Consider the following 7997-nt stretch of genomic DNA (forward strand, 5'->3'; position numbering starts at 1 on the left):
TATAAGAGACAGAGTCCCGGCGCTGAGCCCCACGCGAGGTGGCAGAGCCTGAGCCGCGCAGCCTCGCCGTACCAAAGTGTTGCACACACCCACCTCAGCGCGTTTCTACCCAGAGGAAGGGGGAGAAGTGCCAAACCTCCCACAGCTCAGCTGTGGGGACCAGAAATAGACCCGAAGAGAAGCAAATCATCCCTCAAACCTCGTCGCCTGGCCTCTACGTTTGTAGCCAGCGTCAGATCATACCAGCCCTGACTCAGATCGATGCCGCGGGACTGAGGTGCGTGCTTCGATCTGAGCGTGCTCTGCTGGCCGAGGTCTGCTCCTGGTGCGTTTTTCCCCTCCGTACGCTCCAGGAACGTGCCAAACCCATCCCGAGCGAAGAGGCCCTGCTGCATTTCTCCCCCGCAGCCTGCAAACATCTTTAAGTGTGTGAGCGTTGCAAGAAGTCTCTCTACTGTATAATATTCACATTCTTTTTTCGGCTGTTCCGGATGACTGGTCCTCTCGCCCACCGGTCCTCCAGCCTGTGGATGTGGCCAGGAGATTCTGGACTTGGCAGGTGCTGTGACTGTCACCCGGCACTGGGACTGCTGTCTGAGGCCGTCGGCTCCCAGCCTGGAGGCATTGCTCAGGGGATGCTAACTCTCTGTGCTAGTGTTTCCCCCTTGAGCAGGGAGTAGAGGGCTCTTGTTTTCTGCTTTGCTGTGCAGCATTTCTTCTGTGATCCTCAGAAAATGCAAAGCGTGAGGATAAATGGAGGAGACCCTGGAGCTCCCCAAAGCTTCTGGGGCAACTCCTCCCTCTGAGCTTCCCCCATCAGACCAAAGCTGTTAATTTGGGTTTGTCCTAACAAGCATCCAGACGTCTGCATTGTTTGAGGTTTGCCCATCCCTGCTCAGTTCCCTTCTCAGTGTGTCCAGCATACAGCAGGGCTGAATAGTTCATTAATTGTTTCCATTTGATAGGGAAGAGCAGGAATGGCCATCAGCCACCAGTGACGCATTTCACCCTGGTGTCGGGGCAGCGTTTTGCCCCGTCTCCTACACCCAGCTCCTGCTGCGTGAGGCTTTTCGGTCGGGAGGTTCACAAAGGGAGGTGTTGGCTGGAGTAAGTCTCAACTCTCACGCTCTCATCTTTTCTTTCACAAAGGCATTTTACCCAGGAATTTCCTTGGCATGGCAGGGCTCTGTGGTGCAGAGTCAGGAATTAGCAGCTCACAGCATCTCCTCTGCCCCTGTGGCAGCACCATCAGGCACACGGGGCAAAGAGTGCTGGTGTGCCCGGGGGGCAGAGCCCCCCTCACAGTCTGTGAGCACAGATTGGACCCGGGGGGGAGCAGGAACCCCCTCCACCTGCTCTTGGAAGCCCGTTCAGGCCATGTTTGACCTGTCTTTGCGCAGTTTTCTTGCTCGGGGTTACCATCCCCATCCACTGAGATTGCCTAAAGCCCGCTGGGGGCAGAGGGTGCCCGGCTGAGCCGTCCTGCTTTCACACTGGGAGGACAGAGCCAGACCAGATGGCTGTGGTCTCAGCTCGCCCCCTCTATAAGAGTATTTCTGCTGAAGGTCAAGGTCACCTATTGGGGAAAAGACCTAGCAGTGACCGTGTAGACAGGACTGTTTTACCTGGGATCAGATAGCAAAGACAAAGGGCCTGTTAGCGGCTGTTTATTCTTTCATAGCCTTTGCCTTTCCTCCTGCAAATCCTCCCAAAAGGAGACGCTATTATTTATTAGCCCTACGCACTACTAACAGCCCAAATTTAAGATAACCCCTTTTGTTCCACTGCATTTAGTGGATATTTGATTCCTATTCCGGAGGGCGATAGTGTGTGTAAATATTTGGTGCCCCGCTGAGCAAGGTTTGATTTACAACGCCGTGCTTGCACGTGTCAGCTGGCAGAGCCTCCGATCTCCCACGGCACGCTCCCCGCCAAAGCCGTCCCCGCCGCGGAGAAAAGGAGCCGCAGGTGGGCAGCGACTGGAACCCGGAGCCAGCTCCCCTTTCTCCATCTCCTGGGTGATGTTACGGTCCCCCTGAGCACCGCGGGGTCCAGCTGGGTTTATAAGGACCAACACCCCGTGGCTGCCCCAGTTTATCAAAGCGCCGGGGGGCTGCTCCTCCCTGCTTGCAAGGGGAGGAAATCTGCAGCATCGCAGCTCATCCCCGGGCAGGTTTCCCCCAGTTCTCGGAGCACCAGCCAGCTCCCAAGCTGGATTTTAAAAGTAGCACTAATGAAAATGCCGGGAATGTCTGTGGCTCTCCAGCATTTTTTTGTTGTTGTTGTTTTGTTTCATGGGTTCTCCCATCCACCGCTTTGCGGAGTAGCTGGGCCCTCCGTGCAGATGAGGAGTTTTGACAAAAGGAAACTGTTGCTTTGTCTTCCAGACATTTTTTTTTCTTGCAATTTGTTGGTTTGGGGTTTTTTTTGTTTTTTTTTTTTTACCAGTTCTGGTGGAAAATGGAGTTTTGGCTATGCCCTCAGGAAAGTCTGTACTCTTTCATCTCTCCAGCTTGATAGCTAGTTAAAGAAATGTAAGTAAATGTGTAAAGCAAGGTCTGTGTTCTGGGACAATAAAACCTACAGGCAGAGCTATTTAATTTCACTCTCTCTATACACACATGCACACGCCTTTCCTGGCCCAGCCCATTGCCAGATCTGTGTTAAGATTTTAAATAACAAAACTACATTGTGTCTTGGAGACTAAGGACAAAATAAGTGGATTTTTTTTCCTCTCCTTTACACATGATGAAGAAAAAAAAAATAAAATTAGAAAGCCATTTTCCCAAGCTTCTCAAATGTTGTTTGTTTTTTTTTTTTTTCCCATGACTACTCTTCAATCAGAAATTAAACAAGGAGCCGGAGCTCCCTGAGCAGGCTAGGAGCAGGCAGGTTAGAGAGAGTCTAACCCACGGGACTGAGTGATGTAAAAGGTTTTAGTGTGTGTGTGTGCCCCAGGGCACGGGGAAGGGACCGGACCTGGGGGTGGGAGCCTGCCCAGCCTTACGTGGCCAAACTCTGCTTTCACCAGCGTAAATCCGGCATCGTGCAGCCTGCCAGGGCCATCACGTCTTGATCCCGAAATACCTGAGGATAAAAGTGACATGAGCTCACCTGCCCAAAGCTGTCCTGTCTCCGTACGCTCAATTCTTGTGAAAAATTCATTTGAATGTCCCCTTAGCACTCCCCACTAGCCACGTCTGGGCACAAACACTATAAAACCCACTTTCTGGCTTCTTCATTGCCTTCTCTCAGCATCACGCTTGTCCTACAGCAGGAAAAATAGATCCAAGCGGGCAGGATACACATACTGTGAATGTTCTCTGGTGTGATCCATTTGCAGAATACCAATAATATATTTAACAAGTGTTGTACAAATGAAAGAGGCATTTTAAAAGAAACGATTTTAAAGATTTATTCCAAAAGAAGCAATGATTTTTTTTTTTATAGAAAGTTTTTCTGGAATAAATGGAAAGGTGAAAAAAAAAAAAAAAAAAAAAAAAGAATAAAAGATTGTATCCATCTATCAATCTTGTGTCTGAATGTTTTATAAGAATATTTCAATTTTTGTATTTCAGATGTGACATGGACTATTTTGTGGATGTGCTCATTTTATTGCTAAGGCTTATGTTACAGTTGTATTGTGAACGCTCCAAAGCCAACATTGGACAATAAACTTTACTGAATACAGGATAGTTTTGTACAGGATATAATTTTTTTCTCTTTTTTTTTTTTTTGTTTGGTAGGAGAAGGACCCGCTTTGTTTTTGAATTTCAGCTAGGTAGCGCTGATGTCTGAGGCACGCAGGTCCCTTGGCAGGCTCCCGAGCGGCGAGTTGCTCCGTGGTGGGTGTGAGGGGACTCAGGCTACCAGACCCCGTGCCGTGCCATCTTCCTTACCCCCCCCAGAGTCATTCCCCACAGCTGCTTTCCGTGCAGCTCCAGGACGCCTTTCATTTTCACTCCTGCCAGCGGGGCACTTTTTGGCTTGGCTGTAGTAAACTCCCAGACGCAGACTTGGTACAAAAGGAATTTCCCACTACCTGACCTTTGCAGGGGCTTGAAACACGAGACTTCAGAAACTTGGTGCACAATAGGAAAATGTTTCTGTGGTCCCTTGTGTAGATCCTAAGGCCCTAAACAAATATTGCCATAAGCCTATCGGGCAAATAAAGCGCAGAGCCGACATGCCCAGCCCATGGTTGCAAAGCAACTGAAGGGCAGAGCTGGGGAAGGGACGGCGGAGCCCTGTTTCCCACAGCTCTAGCAGCTGAAAATCTCCCCCAGTTCAGAGCTGTTCAGCACAGCAACCCCCTTCACATATTCCTGCCCTCTGGCCCATCGGTGCTGAAGAGAAACTACCCCTGCCCGGGTCTGGGCACCTGGGAAGAGCCAGAGGTGGGGTACGGGGGGACCTGTGGGATCTTTGGGGATCTTTGGGGCCAGGGCCATGGTGTGGGCCCACGGCTGGTTTAGGGGAGGATGCTGCACCCTTCATCCCCCTCCCCAGGCTGCACCCCCAGCCAGCACCCAGCCCGCCTGAGTCACGTTCACAGTGTGGGCAGATCCCCAGTAACAAGCCATCGCCAAACCAGTTCCTCCATCTGCCGCTCTCATTCCTCCAGTCTGGTGGCGGTGGCAGCTGCTGGGGCTGAGGAGTCCCAACCCTCCCAGCAGACCCAACCAGCTTCTGGATATTCCCAGGCACCCAAACACTCAGTGACCTCCCTCCCCGTGGCCCTTACGGGGGTTTTCCTGCCTCACAAGGGTGCCCAAGCCAGGTCACCCATCGCCCCCCGGGTCTCTCAGCCTATCTGCAAAGTGGGGACAATCTCTGCTGCCCTCAACAAGATTATTTGCGTGTCATTAATGACAGGGGTGTTTCGGGAGGCTCAGCCTCCTCGTCTCATTGCAGCCCGCCCTCCTCTGCCGCAGTCCTAGAGCAGCAAAGGAGGAAGCACATTGATTGCAGCTAAATCGCAGTGGGCGTGTGAATTATTTCAGTTGGACGGTAGGAAAACGTGTAGGTGAGTGCTTCCTCCTTTTAGACAAGTGTGACAGGATCTGTAATAACTGGGCCAAGATCTCCGGCTAATGTTTGACCTAGAAGTGGAGCCAAAGCTTTCCAAATCACACGGTGTGTTTTGAAACTCTTGACCCCAAAATACACGAGGTGAAGAGCTCTCGTGTGCTGCAGTTCCAGCTGCCCAGCCCAGGTTGCTGAACATCTTACACACAGCCTAGAATAATCCAACCCGTCGTATGAAGGGTTTACCCTCTGTTGTAAGAAGCATCACACCTTTCCTCAGTCAGGTTTAGTGGTTCAAGGTGGTTATTTTCTTACCTGCCCCAGCTTGCTTGGTGGCGGGGTTTGGGGCTGAGTTACAGCTGTTAGGTGCTCCCGTCTCCAGATGTGCGTGCAGCCCTTCGGCCCATCACACCGGTCATAAGGGATAACGTGTTGGGGTTTTAGAGGGTGTCAGCCCAGGTTTGCCCTTTGTAGCCTCTTGGCAAATGGAGGACAGGGAGAAAACTCTTTGACAGTATCTCAGCCCCAGGCTCTTGGCCTCAGCTGCCAACCCAAACACTGGTGAAAGCCTCGGAGGAGCCTGCCCCTGGGCAACTGCTGTGCCAAGCCCACATGTGGGGCCTCAGCTGTTTCCACCCCGAGGAAACTTTTAGAAAAACCTACTACTAGAATTGAATTTCCCCACTGCGTTGAGACTGGGCTATGAGAAGTGATGTCGGCATCACAACAGCAAACCTGGACAAAATCTGGCTTCTAGGTTGCAGCCCCATGCATTAGTCACTGCAAGGCAGGACTGATCACATTAAAGGAAGGAATTGCTCCACTAGCTGAAAAGATTAACTGATACAGCGTGGAAAAAAAAACACCCTGTCATTCTTCTTGCTGCCCCAGGAAGGTGCGAGGGCCCAGGAAGCAGAAGGGGAAGGTGTTTCTCAAACGCACGTTGGATCTTTTTGAGCAGCAATGGCACGCACCAACCGACGCCGCTGTCTCTAATCGTGCTGCTCCGCTATTCCTTCATTCATGCTTTCACTTTGCAGTTTGCAGCAAGCGCAAAAATGTGGGTGTTTAATTCATTGCAAGTACAACATCGATTTCAGTTTGGAAAACAGCCCAAAGTGCCTCCTCGTGAAGCTAATTCTGGTATTGCATATACTCATAGTCCTGTGGCTTGCATTTTTATGAGCTACCTCCGAGGATCTGGGTTTCAGTATGTGGAGCCAGAAAGGATCTGTGTGTTCTTATGGTGACTAACCCACCTACGCTTCGTTTCTTATTTGCAAGCATAGCTTGCATGATTTGCGTTATCCCTGATAAAATGGCCTGCTATTCCTGGAAGCCAGGGTGCTGGCATTCAGGCCATTGCTTAGCAAAGCGGGGGTCAGCTGATGCAGCTGGGTTGGGGTTGTACTAACACTGGCAGCCTCTGGTGCCTGGATGCTGCCTTTCGCCTGGGAGCGGGTGCAGTGAGCCTGCAAGGGTGGGGAAAGCATTGCTCAGCCATTTTGTGGTTGGGGAGGTCAAGGCCTGGAGAGCTGATGCTATCAAGTGATGGTGATGCAGTACTGGAAGCCAGGAGGAGAGTGCAGCTCTCCTGACTCCCTGTCCAGTAAAGAGAGAACCAAGATCAAGATTGAGATCAAGAATGTGGTCCAGGGGAACCACGGGTAAAGCCCTGTCAGCCCTTTTCTTGGGGCATGACAGCTGGTGTGGGGAAGATAAGGATCTGCTGTTTCATCAGGTACCTCCAGCTCCACGCATGAGATGTGTGGACAAAATGGGGCAGGAGGTGACTTTCCCAGCAGCATTCTGATGGAAAGGCCTTTCCTCTCACAATCCTCCCTCCCTTGTGCTGTTTTGTCTCCGCTTAGGGATGGGGAAAGAGAAGCTGAGGGGCTGCAGGGGGGTGGCCTCTCAAAGCTGCTCACTGCCTGGCAGGGAGAGCCTGAGGCTGTGGCTCCCAGGCCTGTGCATCAGCCCCCCCTCCATCCTGCCATCTAGGCTATTAAGGAAGATGGTTTATCACATAATGATAAAACCCAATTTCCGCCTATGCTGTTGACTCACTCCGTGTCTGTAAGTAAATCACTTCATTCTTTTCTGGCCCTCAGTTTCCCCATAGAAAAAGAATTAACAACATTGCTCCGGCCCTGCGGGCAGCTGGGCTGGTTTTTTTTTTTTTGATGGCTCAATGCTTTCAGGTGCAGGTGCCCAACAGGCACAGGAGTTCTCCCTCAGGGGCAATCAGGGCTTTACTGCTCCCCTGTTCTAAGCTATTGCTCAGGGTCGCTTTGTTCACTTGGGGGGGGTGGGAGAAGATGTGATCCTGCTCTCCTTACTTTGCGAAGGCTCTAGCTGATGTCACAGGTGGGGAAGAACAAGGACTGGGGTGTAATTTAGATTAGCTAAACATTAAGCTATGTCCAGGTGGAAATGAGCAGCGCCAGCCCCGGAGCAGCATTCCTGGAGCACGGGTCAGAGGATGGGTGAGTACCGGCGAGGGAGGGGACCCGGTGTGCAGCTGAGCTCCATCCATTCCGCTTTGCCTGGAAAGAGCGTTCTAAAAATTGCTAGTCTTTCCTAGCTAAAGTAGGTGAAATATTTATAAACCCATCCTCTAGAGGAGACCTTTTGCGTAAGCATCAACCGCTCCGACTTTAAAACATGCGCACCCCCCACCCCCCCCAAGCCATCTTGTGCTTCTCATCCAGGGAAGGGGCAACTTTAATCGCATTTTGCCTGGAATTGTTGCGCTTAGCGATGGGTCCAGGGGCGGTCGGCAGCAGAGAAAAGGGATTTCTGGGCTCTGTTCCCTCAGGTTTGCTGCCGTGGCCGTAGCTCAGTGTCACTTGTGCCGGGGGGGGGGTGCCCCACTTTTGGCAGGATGATGCAAACCCCGGGGGTGGGGGGACACTGAGGGGGTGTGGGGATGCGCTGAGACGGGGGATGAAGGAGGAGGAAGGGGGGGG

This window comes from Athene cunicularia (assembly GCF_003259725.1).
Source record: "Athene cunicularia isolate RWA chromosome 26 unlocalized genomic scaffold, athCun1 chr26_part1, whole genome shotgun sequence".
NCBI lineage: Eukaryota > Metazoa > Chordata > Aves > Strigiformes > Strigidae > Athene > Athene cunicularia.